Below are 6,000 nucleotides of genomic sequence, written 5' to 3' on the forward strand. Positions count from 1 at the left end.
TCGATATGATGGCCATCGAAGCGACAAGCAGGCCTTTTCGATGAATTCGCGAATGGATATGCGAAAAAGTGGCGCGAGAATGAGTGTATACTGATTGGAGGGATGAATATTCGTATACTTGAAGTATTTCATTTAAAAAATATTTACTCAGAGAGAATTTAACCCTTAACTATTGAGATGGAGTCTGGTAGAATTTTTATTCTCTTCTGCTCATTTAAATAAGAAGGATTTTATAATGACAATTGCGAATATACTTATGTGTTTCTGTATTATAATTAATATCGTAATATTTAATGTCAGTAAGTTTTAATAAAAGTTTTCGTATCTCGAAAATTGGATGTCTGTAGTTGAAATTTAATAAAAATTGGTCAATTTAATCTACTCATATGTGTGAATGTTCTTAAACAAATTATAGTATTTTCTGCAAGGCTTCTACATATTAAATATATTCAGTAAATATTCTAGGTATAATCAATCTTTTTATCTTAACGAAATTTTAAAATTTTAAATAATTTTCCTACGAAAATTCATAAGAAACAGTGTTCTTAATAAAAAATTTCGCGAAGGAAACGTGATAAAAACACGCGTATTTACTGGTCAAGCGTGTCCATTAATCTCTACTATTTCTACCCCCGTTATGATCATAAACTCAGCGTACACGTGATTGTAGCCTGAAGACGTGCCATCCTACCATCGAGGTATTCCCCCACCTTTCTGTTTACCCTACCTTTTGTACATGAATCTCCTCTAAATGTTAAGACCTTTTAAGGTCGAACACAATTTCGGATAGTCAGTTTTAATACGACCGCGATAGTGATAAGGTCGGATTACGCGACTCGGTGCATACACTGAGAATCGATGCGTGTGTGTGTGAAGTAAAATTAATTTTCTTCGATACTCTACATATAATCTCATTAAACAAATTCTTCTTTAAAAATACAATAATTTTTAAATTAAATAAATTAAACTAATTTTTCATTTTGTTTATTTTTATGAAAATTAGTAGAAATATTTTGAATGGTTTTCGTCGTATTATATATGTAAAATTTTGTTCGTGTTAAAATAATAATTCTTTTTATATAACGTCACGGGAAATTTTTTTATTACAGTTAAAAAGGGAAGAAGGACTTACGCTGTATATAAAATCGTGAGAATAGGAGTATGCAAGTTGTATTGCAAATGTTTGTAGTGCATCAGAACATTAGCTGTTTACGAAGGAATGTGTGTGAATGTTACTGATGCGTTTGAAAAGCGTGTGGCTGAGACCGTATCTCCCAATTTCAACTGTTTGCAGTTTGGACCCGAGTTCGAAGACTACGAAAGGTAAGTGAGTTTGTATCAGTATTTATTTCTTACATACTTTTTCAGCTAGTATATATCTTTTGACACGTTGATTATCATTAAACTCAACATTTCAATTAAAATCGTTTTACATATTTCATAGTCATTCTATTTTTATATTCCATGTTAGTAATTAATAACAGTGTACACTACCATTAATTAAGAATCATCCAAGCAATATTATCAGAAGAGCATCAGGTGGCACTTAGCTTGTTACAACTATAATAATTGCACTTTACTTAAACTTATTTTTATCTGAACATGCATTTCACTGTACTCAAATTAATTCAAGCACCATATTAATCAGAAGTCGTTACAACATTGTTGGCTATCAACTAGATCAAAAATAAAAAGCTAAAAATTGAATACGCTGCATGCTCCTATCGTAGCTCACATCGGTTGTCATAACAGCCTTCTAGCAACCACAACCGTATGAAATCGTTAGTACCGTGTATCCTGCAATTTTTCAATTATCGGAAAATACGTGGTGCGCGTTGACGGATATATGGTTCGTGTCTTGCGCAAAATTTGATTATCAGTCTGGCCGTTTTTTCATCAGCACTGAGCACGGTATTGTTCCTGAAACGAGAGTGATTTATTCTGCTCTAGATAATGATTAAACGCTATATCCTTGGCGCATAATTTCTAACGCAATACCGTAATTTGAGCGAGCGTGCGGCGTACGCGAGAATATTATTGGGTGGTCGGTAATAGCATACCTCATAGAATAATGCGAATTAAGACACGGTTACCGCTTACTCATTTCTAGACAAGAAGATCGTACGTGATTCTACGTATGTACATTAAACAATTCGTGCGCTCCTTCTTTTTCCATTAACTCTCTTTCAATTCAATGTGTTCTGCCAATTATAAAAGTGGTCTGATAGTAAGTGAAAATTCTAAAACAATTGAATTTATCATTTATGTGGTATTGTCTCGAGATACGTTACAAGATAAGTGATAGATTGAACTTTTTAGGTTCTTGAGTTAGACCATTTTCATAGTTACCATCACATGGAGGATCGTGAGTTATTGGAAATGCTGGGAGCATTTTGTTGACAACAGATATGTACCTGTTAATATTAGTGTTTTTACTGAGTTAGATTCTTGCAAATTTGAACTGTGCTTTTGTGTTGGAAAGTGCTTTGAAATTGAATCAGCGAGTTGGAGAACAGTACAAATCTAAAAACCATATTTTGACATATTGATGTATTTTGTTCTGTGCATCTTGCGTAGCTGGGCCCCAGAGTCAGAGCGTATTAAGTACACATGATTACTGTGTGTCTTGATACACTTTGGCTCTGGGGCCCAGGCTTAGTTTCGAGATTATTTGAGAATGATTAATTTTGGACGTGTACTGTCCTTCCACTCACTCATTCAATTATGAGTGTCAGTCTTTAGTACATCTTTCTACAGATTGATGTACAAAGTGTTACCAGACACTTTCTCGAGAATTATCAGAAATAATGAGAAATTTTATTTCATAACGCGTATTTGAAATATAAAAGTTCCTCTTTTTGGCACAAATTAAGTATTTCCAGGAATTTCATATTTATTAAATATAGCTCTCAAGAAAGATTGTAGCACTGCAAATCAATGATAACTATGTATATAATTATCGGTTATAGTCTACAACATTTTTTAATTTTAGTTACGAGAACTCGTAATAGTGATGTGTTTTTACGATTTTATCTGTTTTCAATAATTTCCGAATATTATAAAGTTTCTTAAGTGTCTCCGAAATGAACTGTGCATTACACGATCGAGAATCAAGGAATTAAAAAATTAATTAGAAACAGAGACGATGACGCAAAGGAAAGGTATTTATGGTACATAGACACTTTACGATTCGTCGTGTTCTTGAAATTCGAAAATTACGCGAGCATCCGTTCTCGGTACAGGCTCGTAAATCCTCTCGAAAATAAAGCTGCGACCAATTATTCGACGACAAAAAAGTGGCTTTATGGACCGATTTCTCGAAATCTATTAGCGATGATGAATACTGACGACCTTTCTCGCTTTGATCACCGAAGGAAACAAAACGTTGATCACTGGGTGCGAAATTTTGTTGTCCCATTTGAAATTACCCTTTAATTAGACACGCAGCGATGGCTGAACTGGAAATTCATCGATTTCTTTGTAATTAGTGTTTGCGCGTCGAATTGTAGCGAAAAGTGAGTAGAGTGGGATACTGGTAGGGAAGTGTCTCGTTTTGCTGTAGCATGTTTAGTGTTCTGCCACTAGAGTTCTCTAAAATTTACGTTTTGAGACCCTAAGCTCTAGAGAGCTCTGTCAGGTAAACTTAAGGCTCGAGTGCTCGGTCGAGAAGCGTATAAGAGCAATTCCACGTCGTAAAGCAGAAAATCTTGTGTATTTTACTACGTTCAGGCATGCCCTCGGGCTCTATTCTTTTGTTGGGACAAAAAAAATTTGCAAGACACTTTAAATATTCTGGACAATATTCTTGAATATGTATGAACAAAAGAATATACTCTGCTTAATGTCAACCTTCTGTGTTTTCAGTAAAAACGTGTCTTTTATATCGATTTAGAAAAGTATTATTTTGTCAGTAAAAAGGAAGGTATTTTTATTTTGATTAGACAAACGAAGAATGAACTGCAATTATTTTTGGAGCTGATCATTTTCTGTTACAGAATAGTTCAAACTTTGAATTCATATTTTGAGATTAACGTTTTGAAAAGTAGAGTATTCGAGTACTTGAAGATTTGAAACTTTAAAAATGTTGAAGGATATGACAATTTCAAGGCTTCAAAGTTTCAAAGATGAAATGTTGGAAAATTTGAAAATTTGATAATTCAAAAGTTGGAGGATTTAAAAATGTCAAGGCTTCAAAGTTTCAAATTTGAAATTTGAAATTTGAAATTGAATTTGAAAATTTGAAAATTTGAAAATTTGAAAATTTCAAAATTTGATAATTCAAATATTGGAGAATTTAAATATTTCAAGACACAATTAAACAGCTAACTCACTTGCAACAGAACAAATCCCAGACCTCCAATTCCCTGAATTAATCTCAGAAATATCCTCGCTCCACAATAACTCTATTACTATTAAAAAACTAGCGAAGGCACGGTACCGAGTACTGCTCGTCCATAAACGAAAAAAAAACATTCTTTCCCCATATCCAACCCAAAAGCAAAATCAGAGAAACAGGGTGGTAGAAACGAAGAAACACCGCGTGACAAAAGAAATGCTAGTGCCTCGGAGAGAGCAGAGGTGAAAGGCGTTGACCGGATAGAATGGTATTTCGATGTCCCCCGAAAGCAGAGAAAAAGGACACGCGAGCAGGGTCCCGCGCGCGCCTCGGGAATCTTCGAAAACGTCGCTGACTAATTTTCGGACGGTTCCTCTGGCCCTCTCTTTCCTCCCTCTCGCCCTCCACCTGCCCCTTTCCCCCTTTCCCCCTCTCTCCGTTCCTCCTTATCCACCGAGTCGCACTCTCCTCCTTTTTCCCCCGCGCTCGCCGCGATAAAAAGTCAATTTTATACCGGCGGGTATCCGGAGCTAATAGCGACGGCACGAAACTATTTTTCGACGGCCGTTCACGGGATTTTATGAGCCTTATAAAAATGGCACCATGCAACCGCGCCGCAGGAGCAGCGCCGCGAAAGGGATCCTGAGTGCCCCGGCGACGACGACGATTCGGGGATCTCGTCGAGGACGGGTGACTCACGGGGACACGGACGTCGAGACGCGATCTTCTCTCGTTCAAACAGAAATCGCAGCTTTCGAGGAATCCCGTCTCTCCCTGGACCGCGTTCCTTTAACGTTCATTTTTTCTCTGGACATTTTCTTGCGCGCCCGTCCTTGCCGCGTCCTCTGGACCTCGGCTTCGCGGTTTCTTGGTCCCGGTTTGGAGGGGTGCGCGAGGGTGTGTTATGCGACCAGACGATTTTTTTGTTTCTACTTTTGGAACAGAGGGAATACTTTTTTTTTTGGGAGGATGTGGCGTGGTTTTCGGGAGGATAGGAGAGAGAGGATTGAAGCTGAGTGGGTAGGATATTCTTGTATGAATTTTTGGGGCTTGATTGTGGATTGGGGTTAATAATAGTTTGTGTTGGCGTTGCGCGGGTTTTAGCGATTGAGTTTGTTTTATGATTGAAGGAATGTACTTTGTGGATTTTTATGTATTCAGATTGGTGAGTTTAGAGTTATTGGTGATACTGTTTTGTACTGGGTATAATTTTGTGTGTCATTATCTATGATAAGCTTGTGGAGAATAGGAAAGAGCTTAGTAAAATTACTTCAGTCGTGAAATTGAAATAGAGTGTAAGAGTTTGGAGAAATAATGATAGTAATAATACCGAGACTGTAATCAATAACTAATACACCTTCTAAGTTTCTCAATCATATTTTTACAAAATTTATGGCGATAATAAATGCCCGATGTTCCATTCTGCAGATGCAATTTTCGACGATCTCGATCTCGAAAAGTCTCGTCCCGCACACCTCTCCGAGTGACCATCTTGTAACTATAGCTTTGTACGAAGCAATGAAGGGGGTTTCTAAGAAGAAAAAAAGCAAAAGAAAAAAAAAGATACATATACAGTGCGAGGGAGAGGCGAAGGAGAGAGAAGGAGAGACTCCGTGAAGTCACCTGCGTACACGTTCGTAGCAGGTACTCAAATTGCATGGCAA

This window comes from Calliopsis andreniformis, chromosome 5, assembly GCF_051401765.1.
Source record: "Calliopsis andreniformis isolate RMS-2024a chromosome 5, iyCalAndr_principal, whole genome shotgun sequence".
Classification (NCBI taxonomy): Eukaryota; Metazoa; Arthropoda; class Insecta; order Hymenoptera; family Andrenidae; genus Calliopsis; species Calliopsis andreniformis.